We start from the raw sequence: 19228 nt of genomic DNA on the forward strand, positions 1-19228 counted from the left end.
CGAAAACGCACTAACATCGAAGCAGTTCTCATCAGCGATGAGTTTACGATGCCGTTGTGTTGGAGGCATATAGACGATCATGTGAGAACAATTAAGCCTGATGTCGACAGGGGTCTTGTGGTATGACTGAGATAGGTATACCGGACTGATCTGATGATGCCGACCATCAATGAAGTGCTTGAGGATTTTGTTTTGGGTTCCTTTCGGCGCTGTGATCAAGTCATCGAAAATTACAACCTTTCGGCATCCGCTGGGGTACTCTGTTGTATCGAGGATTTGATCAGGATCCAACAGATGTAAAATCTCATAACCTAGTTTTTGCGAATGACGGTGCATAATCCTCGCAAGGTCCTGTATTAGGTCTTGGTGTACGTTCGGTGTGTAGATATAGATCTCATCGTACACCACAAGCGGCTCACGCAGCATATAACACAGCGTATTTGTCTTTCCGCTTCCTGAGGGCCCGGCCATTAACATCCTGTACTCCTCATCGAGAAAGTCAACGCCGGGAACTTTTCTTTTTCGAGTAGTACTCTCATGGGTCACCAGTTTCGGTATGTTAACCATACTTTAGTATACAGCCTTTACAAGTATAGATGAAAATGTATGTTGATTTTTTACAGTTGATTTAAGCTAGCTAGCGAGGGTGATACTTATCTCAAAAGATAAGTGCCAACGATACAAGAAGCGAGGGCGATACTTATCTCAAAAGATAAGTGCTAACGATGCAAAAAAGCGAGGAGGCCCACTTATTTGGAAAGATAAGTATCACCCTCGCTTTTACTTTTTTTTAGATTTTTTTTTCTCTTGAGTAGTGGTATAAAGCACAGTACCACAGTACATTACATTACAAGTGAACAAACATGCAACTCACAAGTCTCAAAGGGCTTACCAAGTATAATGTTATTTTCGAAGAGGCGACCACGAACCAATACGGTCACCAGCGAATCAACATCCGGGCGAAACATGGGCTTGGAGAGAACAAGCCGGGTCCGTTGGCGATAGCATCGCCTTTCCGCTTTTCGTTTGGTGTACAAGCGAACTTGAATAAGGATGGGGATATTACAGGCTACACTGTTCCTTTGCCCCTGTGGAGTCCCGAGGAGGATGAGCCAACACGAAAAGAGTTTGACTTCTATGTCGCTCTCAAGGAGTTGAGGCATCTTTGTTACGAACACCTTGATGAAGTTTATGATACTGATACTGCAGAGAGCATGAAGTTCCCTTTGGTTGAGAAAGAGGGGAAAGCGCCGATACTGTACCCAAAGCTTATGTACAGTGAAAAGTCTCAGAAGATACGTACCCTCTTCCACTCGAAGGGAGAAACAAAAGTGAACCCGCTCAATTACCTTGATCAGTACTGTTTAGTCAAGATGGCAATCGTCATCGATAGTATCTACATCTCTGATGATCACGTATCGGTACAGTTGAAAATAAACGATATATATGTGAGACCGTTGCCGCAGAGACAGGTGCAGCCGTTGGCTGTCCTTTCTGAAGATGAAGAGGAGGAAGATGACGAGGGTGGATCCTTCGATCTGCATAAAGCTATGCCTCGATGCAATACCTCGATGGAATGCCTCGATGCAATAGCTCGAAGCAATACCTCGATGCAATACCTCGATGCAATACGCCATAAGGCCTAAAGGCGCAAAGCCCTCTTTTCCTTTTTCGTTTCGAAAAAGGAAAGCACCGTCAAAGCTTCACCGAAGCTTGAAGCTTCAAGCTTCAAGCTTCGGTGAAGCGTCTTTCATACCGCTTGAGTACCTTAGTCGACTGAAAGATAGGGCATAGATCTGTGATGGTATCATCGATAAGCCTCACCTCTTCGAGAAACGACGCGCTGTTGAAGGGCCTCCCTCTCAGATAGCTTCTCAGTTCAGTCAAGATCTTCTCATAGGTGGTGAAGGCGAATTTGCTCATATCGATCTTTTGGTCAAACTTCTTCACATCTGTGAAAGTCTTGAGAAGGAGACCGGCACCCGATATTGTGGCAAGTGGGATCGGATTCATGGTTACCCCACCGGCTATCCCACCGATAACGATGAGCATGGTGCTACCCAGGTTGCAGAGTAGGCTCTTTCGTTTGAAGCTCTTGAAAATCTTCCGCGAGCACCACCACTTCTTGTGGTAGTGTTTGTATAGAGCTTTGAGCTCATCGATCTTCTCTTCGCCGATAGAGTAGTCGATGTGGTTAAAGTTGAAAATGGTTGCGTCAGACATTTTATTATGAGTCGCTCATAATAAAACTTCAGAAAAGACAAGTTTTCTTGTCTTCGAATCAGACAAGTTTTCGAATCTCGAAGCTGGCATATGATTTACCAGAGAAATATGAGTCGGTTAGCTGCATTCGAATTCTCGTGTTTGCAGCCGTTATCTCAAAGATACGATGTGCAGTAACCTGGGTGAATGTCTCACCTTTCAAGGAAGCTCGATCAAGCTCTGACCAAGTGGTACCCCCATCTTCACTTTTATCTATCGTAAAGGTGCGTCCGCTCTCGATGAGATCGCTGTAGACAGTCTTGTAAATCCCCTTCTTCACGATGTTTAGCTCTCTCCCGCCGTTGTGAATTGAAAAATAGTTTGTGTTATAACCCCCTCCGGAGGCGGGTGGGTGGCATACAATATCGCTTATGCTTGAACCCAATCTTACATTTTTGTCGTTTTGATGCGCCATATTCTTTACAAACAGTAAGACAGGCTTCTCATCTACGTACTTTTTGGTTACCGCTGAAGAGGGGAGAGTCGGTTCTTGTTCGAGAGTGAGTTTAGAATTTATATGTACCCCACCATTTGCTGCAAAGCTGTACCACGCCGTCCAAACCTCCTTGGGGATAGTGGTGTGGTACCCATGTGACCCGTATACTATGATCCAAATTGGAAGTGTGTTATCGTAGGGTTGGCCCTGTTTGTTCTTCATTACAATGTCATACATAAGGTAGTTGGGCGAGGCATTATTATGTTTCGTGATATGAGCCAATGAGACTACGTGATTTGGAAAACTTTTTGTTCTCTGGGTGCTCACAGTTTCAACACTACTGGTCGCTGTAAGTGTTATGCTGTTAGGGTCGATTTTTGAAGATTCGTAAATCAGTTCACACACAATGGTGTATTCAGAAATCGCAGCGCTGTAGAGGTTCACACCGAAACGGGAAGAGTAGTATCCCTTGGAAGTATCCAAACTCAGATCAAAAGGTTTTGTTCGGGGGTTTGTGGGGTATAACTTCTTTGCATCAGTGATCGGTTTACCTGTTATGTCATCCTCATCACTGAATTGGCCACTGCTACTCATGATATACGACAAGTCGTTGCTGAGCTCTGCCGGAGCCAAGCTGTGCGATAGTTGATCCTCGACAAACTTCTTGTTGACCAATTCATTATCAGCTGAAGGTGTATGAGAAGATGTAACTTTGTTGGAGCCCATCGCAAGATCACCGGTCATTGTATCACCCGATTTATTGACCTTTGTATTGGCTAGATTCGTAATATTTGTAGAACAACGATCTACGTATTTCTTCGAAACAGCCTCATCGTTGTCACTGAATGTATCCGGTAGGTTTACGATTTTGCGTTTTCGAGCGTCTAAAGTCTGCTTGTCGTCAAGATTGCGGAAGCTCGGTATGCTTTTCTTCGTATTGTCAACGTAGACTTGAGTAGCATTGCTAAGGCAAGTAATATCGAGAAGACCTTGGAGATGCCTTTTCATTGCACCAGCCTCGTATCGAGAGATGAGCGTGTTCGAATTTTCGTAAGTAGTTTGTTGCCTTGTTGTCATATTCAAGTAGTTTTCTCTCTTTGTGTTGATAACATCTTTACCGTTCATATCGAGGTTGGCTGTCATCTTGTGCGTGCCATCCAATAGCATAACAGCTGCTATATCGGCTTTGCCACTCAAACCGTTCAGGACAGTGGAAGAATCGGCTTTCTTTGCAAGTTCAGTGTTGAGTTTATTCTCATTTACGGCGGCTGTACCATTGAGTGGTTGATCACTGAGCCCTGTAATCTGTCTATCAGCTCCGTGAGAACTGGTGAAAGCTAACGCCTTCAGAATATTTCCACCTTTAGTTTTATCGAGATAGTTTGAAAGATCTGCCTGTGATCCACCACCGGAGCCGGCAGGTCCAGCAGGACCTTGCGGCCCTTGAGGGCCTTGCGGGCCTTGCGGTCCTGTTGCGCCAGTAGGGCCTTGCAGGCCCTTCGGTCCTCGCGGTCCTTGCGAGCCTCGCAGTCCTTGCGGCCCTCTTACTCCTGCTGCTCCTCTCGCACCAGCAGGACCGGTGGGGCCGGTTGCACCGGTATCTCCCTTTGGTCCTTGCGGTCCCGGTGCACCGGGGTCACCCTTTGAACCGGCAGGGCCTTGTGGACCGGTAGGACCGGTGTCACCCTTTACCCCTCTCGGTCCTTGTGCACCGATAGCACCGGTGTCTCCTTTTGGACCTTGCGGACCTTGAGGACCTGTAGGGCCGGCGTCGCCTTTAGGTCCTGGAGGGCCCTCGGGCCCTTCCTTGGAAGCGCCTTCTTGTCTGTGATCAACGTTGTGATATCCATCACTAAACCCCATCTTGTCTGTTTGTAACCTCTTAAGAAAAGTTTAAGAAGTTTTTTTGTTTTGACTCAGGTCTTAGGCCTTGGTGAAGTAATTTATGATGAAGCGCTCGTTTGACAAGGTGTCACTGTGTGATAGAGGTTTTACCACTTCATCAAGGACAGAGTACAGTACTCTGTACTGATGAGCATGCTCTTTCAACCTTCGGTTCACCTCATTCAAAAAGTATAGGCAATAATACCCGCACAACACACTCAACAAAGCTTGATATTGTACGTTGTTGTATGCATAGTTGATGCCTTCAACGTTAGAAAGCGTTACGACCTCTTCGGGCGGGTGAAGTCCGAACGAGTCAAAATATAAGATGAGATCAGAGCCGAAAAACATCGCTACCCAGTGTGAGCCGCTTTCGTGTGACTCGTTAAGATTAATCACATAACACCGCTTTGGTTTACAATCTTTCACTTAATCTCGAGAGATCACACCACCAAAGTTTGAGATCTTGAGATAACTGACCCACTTCTCGATATCGATGTTTGTTATCGGGGCATTTTTGAAGGAGGGTTTCAAAGAATGGCTCCTAAGATTGGTACTCCGTTGAAGGGGGAGTTTTTCCCCAATAGGATTCCCTTGCCTTTCTGTTTTTTTCGGCCTCGTCCTATGGTTGTCACAGGTCCATCAAACTGTGGCGGAAACCACAGAGGAGGCGGTGGTCCTCCCTCCAAATACGGTCTGTTTTGCAAAGCACCTCCGGTGGTACCCCCGGTGCCTGGCGCTCGTCTGTTTTGTAGACCCCTTCCTTTTCTTGCACCGCTTCCGGTCAACGCCTTGAGAAGAATCGGTACACCGATACTAGCGAGAAGTGTGCCGAGAAAACCGCCTTGGATCACACCTTGCTTCTTAGTTGGCTTTATTTCCAAATCACCGCCAGATTGAAGTGCGGCGAGGATGTCTTTCTTCTGTTTATCGGTGAGAAGATTCTTATGAGCTATGAGCTGTTGAATTTTCGAGTTTGGTATGAGAAAGCCGCCTTGACTTGTGCCTTGACCCGCGCCGAGAATTTTGTCTGTGGCGAAATTGCCTATGCTTGTGAGCGCTCCTGTCGCCAATCCTGGTAGAGCTTTTGTAATAGCTTTCGTAGCGGTCGGCAATACTTTGGGCAGCACTTTCGAACCGAGCGCTAAAAGTGATGAGAATAGGCTGCCGCCTTTCTGCGCGACCTTTCGGATCTGTGTTTTGCTGATATTGATGTCTACTCCCTTGCCATTGCTCGCGGCTTTTTGTATTCTATTTATTTGTGTCTTTGTCAACATCATCTCGTCGGGACCACTCAACTCATTGTGTGAGAGGCGAAGAGTGATAGCCGATTTCTCGTTGTATGCTTTAGCAAGCTTCTTTCGCTGCCCCTCTGAAAGGCTTACTCCATAAGGGTAATACGTTGTCATATTGCTTTATTATCTGAAACAGATAATAAAATTCTAGAAAAACGACGAAAAGTCAACCTAAGTCTTGATCACCGCCTTTCCAGACATAGAATCAATACTAACATCCTCTTCGTTCAAGATAAGCGCATAGATGTGATAGTCCGCGTTGGTGTTGTTGTTCAGAGAATACTCGAAATCCAAGCCAGTGGTTCTTGTTAGGAGCTCAGGCGTCTGTTTTGTGAGATCGAAGTACAGAATGCCGTATAGGTCCTGAAACTGCTTCAAATCAATAGTGGGCCCGAAGAGGAGACCGCTGCTTGCGAACTTTGTGTACTCTTGCAGAGCTAACCATGCGCGTGTGAGTTCACTGTTTGGATCTAGCTGCTGATCCGGATAACGCTCCCCATTCTGAACGCGGAGTTGAGCTTTGGTCAAGTACCGCGCATTTGCGATGTTAAAGGTGTTGAAGATTAAGGGATTTTGCTCCTGGTCTGAAAACTTGGAGGCGTTAACAAACCAAATGAACACATGCCTTGGCTGTTTCACGGCGTTTGATATTCGGAAGGTTCCGTTTGCTTGTCGAAGTGGGTCAGATACAATCACCTCTTCCTTGAGATAGCTCCACGAGTGCGGTTTAAGATAATCACTCATAAATACCTTGAGTCCTTGGGTGTTAAATTTGATGATAGGCACCCATAATTTGAACTTAGTCACGATGTAACGCCCCGCCGCAGCAGCATTTGATCTGAACAAGACGTTAGCATCACTTTCGAGCCTGACCTCGATTGAAACTCTTCCGTTGGGGGCTAATTGTTTCTCCATCGAGTCGAAAAACCCAAACCTGTTGAGCGGTAGGTGGATATTATTCTCAGCACCTGCGGCGAGAAGAGTCTTTCGTTTAGCAAAGCCTTCGTTGTAATTCGCGTTGTCAGTTGGCGCAATGTTTTGAGCATTCCCATCAAGAGCGAGTGTTGCATACTTCTGGATCCCAGCTCCGGTGGCTGTATCTTTGTAAAAGAACTGCCGGGGGGCCTACCTTCCTCGCGTGTTCATCAGTCATCTCAGTAAGATTTTTCACGTTAACAGCATGATTGGCTGCGGGGAGATCCAGTACACGTGTACCGTCAAAAGAGATTTTGATGTCCTCGATTAGACTGAAACCTCCGTTGATAATAGCTGCCGCATCAGCGGCACCGTACGTGGTGTTATCCATCTTGGTGAGCTTCACATCCATTTCGAAGTAGGCGTTGTACCAGTCAGGCACTGATTCAGCAGCGGAAGAGGTGTCTACAGTGAACTTGTAACCATCCTTCTTCTGATAATTATTGTTGGCTGGCGCTGATTGCAGCGGTGTATCAAGTTCGTATGAGTAAAATTCATACGCCTTGGCGTGTTTTGAGGTTCGCATAGAAGACATAACGTAGTTGTTTGATTTTGTTAGAGATTGAGATTGTTTTTTTCACAAAAAAAGTTCAGCGCGCTAAACACCCCTGAGGGTTCTTTTTTAGTACTTTTAGTACTTTTAGTACTAGGCGTGGTAGGTCGTGGCGTGCTTGCTGAGGGTGATGATGACCACGGTTTCTTATCTTTTTGGAGTAGCTTTACAAGCTGATCTCCTTTGTTTCTCTTCACTTCGTGTTCGTGTTGTGTGACTAGCGAAGACACTTCGTGTGGTGTAACTTGCGGCGTGACTTGCGGAGACACTTGTGGAGACACTTCGTGTTCAGCGCTTCGTGTTGTGAATTTATCATAGATTTTCTCTCCAAGCAGCCGGCCCGTCTTCTCGCCGATTTGCTCGGCACCCTTCTCAAGCGCTTTCGTCGCCGCTTTCGTTGCAAGCTCTTTCGCGGCTTTACCTGTAACCTTTGCAGCTACTTTTGAACCCACACTCTTGAGGACGTCGAAAATCCCTTCACCTTCTTGAGGTGAGTAATCATCATCAATATTATGTAATATGAGTTTGCCATCGGCAGACCTTCGCATATGTTTTCGAACCATAGCTATGCTTTCTTTATTTCAAGGGAAATGAAATAAATTACTATTTTTTATGTTATTCACTTCAGCAAAAGTGTTAGTGAAACGGCCGTGCCGTTAAGATCGAGCGGCCTCCCCAGGGAATCAGTTATGTAGATTCGCAAATCTCTGATAGCGCCTGTGTTTATCTTGCTGAACTTTTTCTGCCTCGGCTCAAGATGGAAGGGGTATGAGAGTGGCAAATTGTCTACGCTGAATCGGTAGAGAACATCCGATTGTTTGCCACCGACTACGCTCTCTGAGAGAATATTCGTTCGGATATAAATATCATCCACCGAGCGAGTGATATCCGGCAGCTTGTCACCGTAGGACGTAGCTGTGACAATCTTCTTTGTAAAACCGATGAGATCACCAAAGTCTCCGGTTTGAAGGTCAACTTGATATCCACTCTCGAGACCGATTAGACATTTGAAAAGTGCCGGGACAAATTTGAGTTCTATACCCGTCTTGCTATGCTTCGAGGCTTCGAGCTCTCTCTGGATATAAGCGTTTAATTGGGAATAGGAAAAATTTCCGTCTGGAAATTCGATTTCATGCCACGTATTGCCAGAATCGTGGCTATATTTCAGTTTGTTGTTGTTGTAGCTGCTACTCACGTTGTACCACGAGTAGCTCATTGCGATCTCATCGAGGGCAACATAGTATGTAGTGTTTGGGTCCAACCTCATCACAGGATTGAACGTGGTTGTAAAATCGTGACTTACTCCACTCGAAGAACTCAGAGAGCTGAGATCGATGGGAGTCGGAGGTTTATGATATGACAAAAGAAGTGCCGACAATTCCAACAATTCCTTGTTCAGCGCGATTAATTCTGCAAGCTCACCCATTACGTTCAGCTTAGATATTTTTGAACATATGCTGAATAATTTTCCCTCGAAATTTCATTCTTCTTGAGGAAGTGATCGAGAATCTCGATTACCTCATTGCGAAGTTGAATAGACGAGTTACCCGCGTCTATAGTGCCTGTCAATTTAATTAATCTCTCTTTCAAATCATGGAAATCGGTAAATATAACTCCTCCAGTCATTTTCGCCTTACCAGACGATTTATGCATCGGGAGGTTAGCGAGTTTTGTGAGAGATTTGAATATTTCCTTCGATTTTTGCGAGTAGTTTGTCTTGGGATTAAATCGCTTTGTTAAGAGATTAACGGTGCTTTTATCGCCTTGTCTCTCAAAGACAGTAGAACCGGTTGAAGGATCGATCGCTTCAACTATCATTTCGTTTATTAAGCGAGTTGGGTTGATGAGTAGTCCACCGTATTGCCCGTTGTTATCAACTTTGTAAGCGTTTCGTTTTGCCTGTGTATATTTACGCTTGTGACCCTTAAGGCCTTGACCTTGCGTGACAAGTATTTTCTCTCCACCCGAGAGTAAATTAATGCGCTCTGCATATTTTTTCAACGTGTCGATCTGTCGCACGATATTATCGATCTTATCCTTATTTTTCTCCTTATTCTTGGAGAGTCCGGCCTTTACATGGTTTGCTCTCTTGATTTTATCAATTAAATCTATCTGGAGTCTATCGTGATCAAATTCCTCGTCAAGTATTCGTTTGAATGCATCTTTAGGTGTTGGAAAGCCGATATTTTGAATATATTCAAGTTCGTCTTGGTTGAAACCAATGTCTGGGTCAGGGACTTTTGTTTTCGGTTTAGGTGGTGGTTCAAGAGCAGTTGGAGAATCTGGTGGCGATTCAATAGCGTCTAACTCTTTGAGAAAAGATAGATCTTGAGTAAGAGCTTTTTGATTTTCATCCAATTTCTGAATGATTTTGTTTTGTTGCTCGTCTATTGTTTGTTTGACCTTAGACACTTCGTCTGTGATCGGCTTAAATTCTTTCTCGCGTTGAAGAGCAAGACCTTGCTGTGTATCTTTGTAGTCTTGTATGGTTTGAAAAATCTTGCTACGCATGCGATCGTTTTCGAGTTTGAGGTCCAAGTCTCTTGAGAAGCTAGCTACATCCATGATGAATATTTGTTAGTGATCAAGATAATTTTTTTGAAGAGAAACGTAATCATATGGGTATCACATGTGTATCACATCCTGTGCTACGCGCTACGCATGCGTAGCGCGTAGCACAGGAAATTTAGCACAGAAAGTGCTAAATTTAATGTATATTCACGATAATTTAACGTGAATGGCAGAATCAGGCCTCGAAAAGTGCTAAATTAACGTATATTCACGATAATTCATCGAAAATGGCCACGAACCCGCCACAAAACAACTACTCACATACACATGTTTAACCCTGGCCCCCGGTTATTGGCCCATCTACGTGTGAACAAGAAAATACATAAATCTGATTATTACAATCCCACTGACCCACTGGATATTAAAGCCCTTCTTCAGCTTTTCTTGTTTAGATAAAAATAAAGTTGGAAGCACCACTGCTGTGAATAAGACATTAAATTTTTCATAATTAAGAGAAAAGATGAGCTTCAAGGAGAAAGTCTGAACTTCTTTTTTGTTATGTTCCAATTTTGTTCCGGTTGTCAGTTTTAAATTTAATTCTGATACAAATGTATTGAAATTAATTCAATTTACCTATGCAAAACTATTTTAGTCTCATTTTTCTCATAACCTACTTTCCTTCTCTTCTTCCTTGTGTAAGTATCTAAGTGGAAATTACTCATTATTCATTATAATCCATAAAGTAGCTTCACTCAAATTCTGCTGGTCTAAATACATCACATGACTGAGAGTGCCCCAACTAACACTGAGGAGTACTGGTGATCTTTCTCATGTTCATAAATTTTCAAACTTAACATTTTATTTGAGAAAAGACTTAAAGATAATATTACAAGCCCACACTTTTTTCTTGAACTTCACTCTTGAAAAACATTAATTTTTTGTTCCTCTATTCAGATGAATTCTATTCACAAACACCTGTGCACACTTTGTACCAAATGTCTAGAAAAGCTAGTAAAAATTGGCAGTGCCTATACCCTACAACACATCAAGTTCCCACTATTTTTGACTATTTTAAGACTATTTTAAGATTTGTTTTAAAGGACTGGGACTCGAACTATGATGATCCTTTAGACAAGGCAGGTGTGTGTGGTTTGGCCAACAGGAGGATACAAAATATAATGATTTGTATATTCAACTGTCTCCATCTTGATAAATATCCGTGCTATCTGAAACAACTGATCAAGCTAAGATCTACTGCTTACTCCCTAAGGGGCACCAATATTTTATCACTTCCTAAGCCGTTTCCAACCACATAGGGTCTAAATTCTTTTAGCTATTCATCTGTTAAGTACTGGAACTCCCTCCCTGACCACTTTAGAAAGACTGTAGATTATAGTGAATTTAAGCGCAAACTGTTAGTGCACGGTTTCTGTTAATATTACATTAATATTACATTATATTATTATATTAATAGTTATCATATTATTATATTATTATGTTATGAATTATATTTTATCTTTTTAGCCTTGTTCTTGCTGTAACTTTTAAAATTAGTACTTAGGATCGGAGATACTAGCTTGTAAGCTACACTGAAATCCGAGGATAAATAAAGCTTATGTATGTATGTATGTATGTATGTATGTATGTATGTATGTATGGAAGGATGTATCAGATTTCAGAGTGCATATGCAAATTTGGCCGCTTCTGAGGAGATCTCATGTTACATGGAATTTTTTGATGAGAGGCAAGAAGAAAGCGAGCTAGAAATATTTCAGGACAAAAGCTTTATTTAAAGCAGTTCTTGATTTGCTGTTATAGGCGAAAAGACGCAAATTTCTTATATGTACTAAGGGCACGCAGTGGAATTCATCGTGGTTATAGTGTTGTTTACTTGATTTTACGGCCAGAAAATTTGAAAATTCTAAAGATACGATGGTATGACACAAAATCATATTGTTGCACACTCATAATATTTACCGGGCCATGGAATCGTCAAATTAGCTAGGCCTCGCTTGAAGTTCTTAAGTTTGAAAACAATAATGTCATAAATAACTAAGTAGCAAATTAAAGATATTGATATTCACGATATAGTAAATTTCACATTCTTGTTGTCTTAATAAATACTTGTACGAGTATTTAACTTGTCTTTTTTTGTCGTGAAAAACTTTTTTTCTGATAAATTAGGTTAAAAACAAGGGTGCGCATCATACATAGGCGCGCATTATACAGGGGTAAATACGGTAAAAGCATATCTGTCGTGAGCTCACCTACAGAGCTCCAAAAAGTTTTGTAAAATTTGGCAGGTTGCCGTCATTACCAAGAGTCTTTCCATTTCCAAAAGTATCTAATGTTTTGGCACATTCTTCAATTATAGTTATTTGTCCTTTATAACCTAGTTTTTCTTCCTATGACAATTCTGGAATGTTGACGTGACCACATATCATGGAATAAATATGAATATTTTTTCTCTTTTTCAGTATGTTTGTCACCACCTGGAAAATATATCTGATGTTGATTGTAACAGGAAATTTTTTACAAGAGTAACAACGTGGTGTAAGCCAAAAAGCCACTCTTTTAGCAATGAAGAACAAGCAGATACCATGTTTCCGTTCATCTGTTCTGTAGTAGGTCACAGGTAACGTCAAAATGTGATAAGTCTTTCCACATTTGAATGTCTTCTGTGATCTATAACTGCAACTTGAAATCTATTTAATTTATATTGTTATAAAGCAAATAGTGTAAATGGTGACGTCATCTATGCGTCTCTCCTCTAATAGATCATAAGTAAGAACCAATCAGACTGCACGTGTTATTCAGCTTATCATATAAAATGCATGTATTTTCTTTGCCTTGCAATGTGTTTACTTTCGGTTTGCATCACGATGATTCTACTGCTTGGCACTTATGTTGTTGACATGATTTACAGTAGTCAACTTAAACCCACATTTCGTTGCAAGTGGTGAATGATGGAGGCTATCCAAACTCCCTTTAAAGAAAATGAGGTTAATAAACAAAATATCATCCATGAATTATAAGAAAGGTGAATCAATGATTGTGGAAAATACACCAACACGCAGTTAATTTTTTTATACTAGGATTGTGGCAGACTTGAGACTTGGTGTTTACTACCAGAAATGCCACGACCCCGACTGTAGAGGGATTGACCATCGTTCCCCTGGTATGGTCTGGCTGCCGAAAACACAACATTTTTTAGGATTTGTCGGGCAGCAGACTTAAAATGCAGAAGAACGATTCAGGGAGAGTTCTCGCACAGGTTCCAGTTGAAATGCAAAGTATGGCAGGGTTTTTTCCAGGAACTGGAGAGGTAACCTTCAGTTCTATCTACCTACCGCCTAATTCAGATCTTTACCAGCACTACTCTAGCTTTTCACAATCCTTCAACAAGATAGTCAAGATAGTCAAGAGATGCTCACTCTTAAAATTATAAGAAAGGTATGGATTTTTGCGAAGAATTTTCCAGGCTTTGCAAAAGTAAGAAAATAAAGCTGAAGCCTTAAAAAATAAACGGGGAGAAGTCTGGAGTATTTTCCTAACGGCGAGAAGTGCTTAACTAAATTTCAGACTCATCTATTTATTACCCAAACATTGGGAAAGCTTTATCGGTTGCGCTATTTGTGGAAGCATTGAGGGGATAAAAGACTTTTTACCATATAAACTAGTCATAGCCTACTGTCGTATGTTCAAAAAAAGCAATTGCAAACCCTGTATCGTTTGGTTACTTTCAGAAAAGCCACAGGAAATCTATCCGTTGTCAAGTTGTGAGGTAATTGAATAATCATTCCCCTGTGTAAATGATTTGAATACGATTCATGGAGTGTGGTTTATTAATCTCATCATGAGCTCTTTTGTTACTTCATTTAAAAATCTTTCAAAACCGTGTATTTTCATTTTTCAGTTTGACGAGTTTTCAACTAATGATTTTGATGATCCAGAGCTTTGTAAGTTGTTATCTGAATGCGAGCAGAAACTAAATGATTCTAGGAATGATGAAATGGTAGAGATGCTTAATACAAACGAGAACAACTTAAACGAAGATGGTGTCCCAAGAAATAAACAAGATGTAACGTAATTTGACAATAGTGGTTGTGTTACGCAACGTAAAGTTGGTGATTGTGACTTCGGTAATGACTTGGACGATGCATTAATGCTTGAGCTTCAGATTCCACACCACAGTTGTGGTAGCAAGGGTGCAGTTTCACATACAAGAAGCCTTAGGGATCACAACAAGCATTCGTGACAATCTTGTCAGGATAATGAGAATTATACAAACCAAATATGGAAGTTATCAGACAGGGGAGCAACTAAACCAAATTAAATAAAACGGCTGGAATGGACCTCTCACCAAATTATGCGATTTGTCAGGATGAAACAGAAGCCAGGATGAGTGGAAAATATATGTGTGGTGGGGTATTACTTGAGAATTATTGCGTTGATGATGGAAGGAAAAAATTTTTATCAAAAGAGGAAGTTTCTGAGTGGTTAGATGAAGAATCTCTTGGTGATTTAGAGTTGTCCACACTAGTTATTTTATGTGATAACTCTTTTTCAGTACCAGGAAAAGCTTCAAAGATAGTGTAAGTTATTTGTTAAGTTCAATCCGATGTTGTCCTGTAGAGCCCTGATTTCAAAGTCGGTTTCGAGAAGTAATTTGGATACATCAACAAAGTTGAAATGGTAAATTGGCCACCGTAACGATTACAAAAGCTGACGTTTCGAGCGTTAGCCCTTCGTCGGAGCGAATAGAGGAATTGTGGGTTGTGTGTGCTTTTAAAGGCAGAAAATGGAGCTACGTTATTGGTGGGAACATGGCAACGAGAAAAACAAGAATAAGTTTCGAAAAGTGTTTTGTAACTACATAAATCAGTGATAAGCGATGTAGCGCTGAGATATCTCAGTTCTCAAAGATGTGATAAGCTGGTTTCAACGGAAAAGAATGCTCTGAAAAAGAGAGGCTTTCAAAAGAAGCTGTACTGGAACCTAAATAAAAAAACTTCAAAGAAGAAGTTTAAAAATCACTCGCCTTCGTATCTTCTCTACGTCCCCAGTTATTTGATTGTGTTTTGGAGCCCGGAAAAACGCCTTTCATTGCTCTTATGACATAACTAGTTGTCACCGATCAAATGCGGGCCCTATAATAAAGCATCCGCTTGGAAACTGAACTGACCAATCAGAAGATGCGTACTGTGTTCATTTATGTTAGAAAGCCTCATATAAAAAAGATGGCCGGTTTAAGGTGTTCAGTTAGTAAAAGAAAACGTGCTATTAAACTGTGCGACAGTAGCAGAGGAGTATAAAAATGAGGGAGGATTGGGTTGGTGTCACTGATCTTAACTTTTATCCCCCTCCCCCTCATCCCCCCCCCCCCCGGCGAATAAAAAAGGAAAAATGACTATGATATCCGTCAGTTGGGTCGGGTATCAGTACATATTTTGGCCCACAAGAGGCGATGTTGAAGCTCTGAATTGATCGAGGCATAACATCTGTTGTCCAAGTGTGATTTCAAAGACTTTTAAGTGTAAACTAGTTAAGTCATTGAAGTGGAGAGTAAATTGGTCCAAAATCATACATGTGATTTCAAAATCTTTGTTGAATATGTTTGGAGTAAGGCAAGAAACTGGGTCTAGTTCATAAACTCGGCTAACTTCTTGAGTATAATTTAAAATAAAAGACGTAACATCTATCTCTATGGCGACAGCATACCTCAAAATGATCAATTCAATTTTCCAAGTTTGCTGGTTTTTCTGTATTGTCTCTATTGATATATGTTTTCTAAATTACTGAAAAACCCGTTAAGAAGCCTCCTTTGGATAAAATGTTATTGGTTTTTTTTTCGTTGTCAAACAGTAATAAGCTGGTGACTCACGCCATGTAAAACTGACAAAACCTTTTATATCTATAGAAATGCAAAACTAGCGGAAGGCACAATTCCTGACGTTATAGCACATATGTTTGAGGATGTCGTCCATTGTGACTTGAAATGAATGGAAAACTCCCTCATTAGAATGTCTTTTTAAGATAATGATCTGGAAAAGCCGTATGCAGCCTGCTTTTTTGCGTATGACTTCATTGCTGTTTTAAGGCACTCGATCTGAATCGAAGCGAGGGAGCAGCGAAAATATATTTCAGGTATTTAATTTATTCCTTTTTGATATTTAAAATGTACAAAAAAGACAAGACTAAATGACAGTAAATTATGACATCCAAAGAACCAAGTAAAGGATGATATTTCAATTCCACAGGGGAAAAAAAACATTTTTTGCGTCCATGGAATTTAAACATGGCAATTATTTATTCAGACTACCTCTCCATTTTTTTCGTTTAAAGGGCTTATAGAGAAATCGTAGTTACTCAGGCCTGTCCTCAAAATCTTCGCCCAATCCTCAGAAATGAAATCGAAGTTCAGAAATTTTAAAACTGATTAACGCTGTTTCCCATACTACGTTTTTAGTAGTTATTTATGATTTGTTCGCAGGGATAATAACAACATGTCCACATTTTTTATACAGTGAATTGTTTACCGCGACACGTTCTTTCTGGCGCTCGAATAAAGCAGAAATACCGTAGAAGAATAAGACAACTTTGAACATTACATCACTGGAGAAAATGTAATCGTAAGATAGGGGAGAAATAACTTTTTTCAAGAATTTCTTTACCAACCTTCTTTTCCAGTTTAGGGACAATTTCATAATATTGTGACAACATAAATCGTTTTTATTCAGTAGTCAAATGTGCTAAAATATGGTTCAGAGAAGTCCCCGTTAAAGCTTCAGTTCTGTACAGCAGTGTCTTCAAAAATTTATATAATACATGACGATTATGATATGGCTTCATTTTATCCTTTTTAACTTCTTTGTGAGGAAGACAGACGCGGAATCTGAGATCTGTCGTGTATCACAAGATTCCACGAAAATACAGTGCGCTTCACCTGGATAAAAACGCATTATCCATTACTTTACTTTATTATCCAAATGCTCTTCGTGAGCACAAATAACACGCGAGACAAGTACAAATATCACGCGATATTTGTACTCCAGAAATACCCACGAAATTCGCTCGCACTGAAATGACAATTTGGCGTGTTGGATAGTAAATCTCTTATCAAACGTTTGTTGTGTAGTATCGCCGGAGTATTTTTACTCGTTGTTTGTATTCTGACTCGCCCTACAGGCTCGTTAAAATACGGCACAACTCGTTAAAATACTCAGCAATACCACACAACAAAACGTCTAATAAAATGTATTTATTATCCAACTACACCTAGACGAGTACAAATAGCGCCATAGACGAGTACAAATATCACGCGGTATTTGTACTCGTCTATTGTAGAGTACCGGTTAACCAGGTTTCCTTGCATCGCGCAAGCGAAGGATTGCATTGTAGTTACGAAATAAGAAAGAAATGGCGGACAATTTGAATCATATTTCCGACGACGAAGAGTCAGAATGGCTGGCAAATATAGATCCAAGTGCATTAGTTGAATCGAACGAAGAAAAACAGCTTGACGACCAGAAAACTTCTTCATTTAATGAAGAAAATAGAAACAGCAACACAACAACGCGCCAATTCCGTTCCGCTTCGCATACTTCTGTCACGCACTCCCCGTAAATAAATATCCGCGAAATTCGCCCGCGCTGAAACTCGTTATTTGTATTTTGACTCGCCCTACGGGCTCGTCAAGATACGGTACAACTCGTAAAAATACTCAGCGATACCACACAACAAAACGTCTAATAAGATATATTTATTATCCAAATGTGCTTCATATAGTACAAATAATGCGCGAGACGAGTACAAAGATCACGCGATATTTGTACTCCAGATATATCCGCGAAATTCGCCCGCACTGAAATAATAATTTGGCGTGTTGGATAATAAATCTCTCGCCCTACGGGCTCGTCAAAATACGGCACAATTCGTAAACACAATCAGCAATACCACACAACAAAACTTCTGATAAGATATATTTATTTGAGTATATTCTGAAACTCTAATCGATCTTCAAACTTCCCCTCAGGCCATCCGCAGAAAACAGGAAGATGTTGTCCAAAAGGACCTTTTGGGCTTTCATTATTGCTTTCTGTAAGCACTGTTCTCTTTATCTAATGGAGTATCAAGTTAAGAGACTAAATGTGTTATTTAAACCTATTCAATAGGATTGGAATTAGTTAATTTTAGAAACTCGGTTTTTGTTCTCATGAAAATAGCCCGCATGTTAATTCCTTAAATATCCAGGCGTGCATTAAATAACTCGCGAGAAAGTAAATGATATGCGCACGGGAGACACACTGTGGATAACCCCGGCTGGAGGGCATTAAGAAAATAGAGTTACTGCTCCTTGGGAAATTACGAGAAAACACAGCACTCAAGTTGATTTCTGCTTCTCTCTCGAGTCTGGTTGGTTTTATTCGCAGCAGATCACGACCATGTTTGTGTCGTAATTTATGCGGCGCCTGAAGTCAACAAAAAAAATGCATTAGCGGTTTTACTGTTTCAATTTTTGCCTACATTATACTGAAAAACGATGATTTCCAAAATTGTACAAAAAAGAAAAAGGGCCCCATTCACTGCGCTCAGAATCTTTAACTTTTCACTTTTGTTGTTTGGCATCAAACGCGCGCTCGCGTAGTCATGTCATTTACATTTTATACGAGAACAGTCTGCCCAAAAGGCGCTTAATTAAAAATTCCACTCATCAAATTTTGATAGCAACCTGAAACAACAAAAGAAAAAGAGTGTGTATCTTACGAATTGAATTATCGTAATAAAAATAGACAAGAGCTTCGGGTGCCGGCTACGATGTCTTCTCGCTTTTAATTTAATTTTTTTTTTTTGCACTCAGAAAGAATCTGCAATATGTTTTGGGTGCTTAATTTCAAAATCAGGTGGTTAAAGACATCTAAATTTATCTGAATATTTACCAGTTAGGTTTCAGTGAGTAATCCGTCTCAGTTACGTTGGCCGATTTCTCAATCGTTTAATGTAATGGTCTCCGAATGGCTGGTGTTCATTTCTTTTATTCTCGTGACCTCCATGTTTGATTCAGGGGGGTGACAGTGTAGGGGGGAAAATTAGGGTTCATCAAAACGTCATATTGAGCGTTCCCTGAAACGACTTTGAAAAGAGCTTCTAGTCGAGATGCTATTTTTTCATAGCTTTGGCGACATTGACATATTTTACGATCTCAGTTAGGAACCTTACTGACTGTCCTATCTTTTTCTCTTGATTTCATAAGCAGCTGGGCTAATGGCGGAAGTATGCCTTCACAGAGTTGTGCCACAGTTTCCCTTAAGC

At 41.0% G+C, this 19228-nt stretch overlaps 1 long non-coding RNA gene across 3 annotated transcripts; it reads left to right on the forward strand.

Annotated features, from left to right (window-relative positions):
- The first annotated feature begins 7672 nt into the window (after positions 1 to 7672).
- On the forward strand, positions 7673 to 14952 carry LOC148743098 (uncharacterized). Of its 3 annotated transcripts, XR_016002227.1 has the most exons (5): positions 7673 to 7895; positions 12394 to 12551; positions 13012 to 13241; positions 13663 to 13700; positions 13833 to 14952. It is a non-coding gene; the product is annotated as an uncharacterized LOC148743098 (long non-coding RNA). The 3 variants fall into 3 exon arrangements; XR_016002220.1 differs by having other exon boundaries at positions 13012 to 13700; XR_016002224.1 differs by lacking the exon at positions 7673 to 7895 and adding an exon at positions 9480 to 9737 and having other exon boundaries at positions 13012 to 13700.
- The last annotated feature ends 4276 nt before the right edge of the window (positions 14953 to 19228 follow it).

The sequence above is a fragment of the Stylophora pistillata genome, chromosome 1 (genome assembly GCF_964205215.1).
Source record: "Stylophora pistillata chromosome 1, jaStyPist1.2, whole genome shotgun sequence".
In the NCBI taxonomy this organism is placed as follows: Eukaryota; Metazoa; Cnidaria; class Anthozoa; order Scleractinia; family Pocilloporidae; genus Stylophora; species Stylophora pistillata.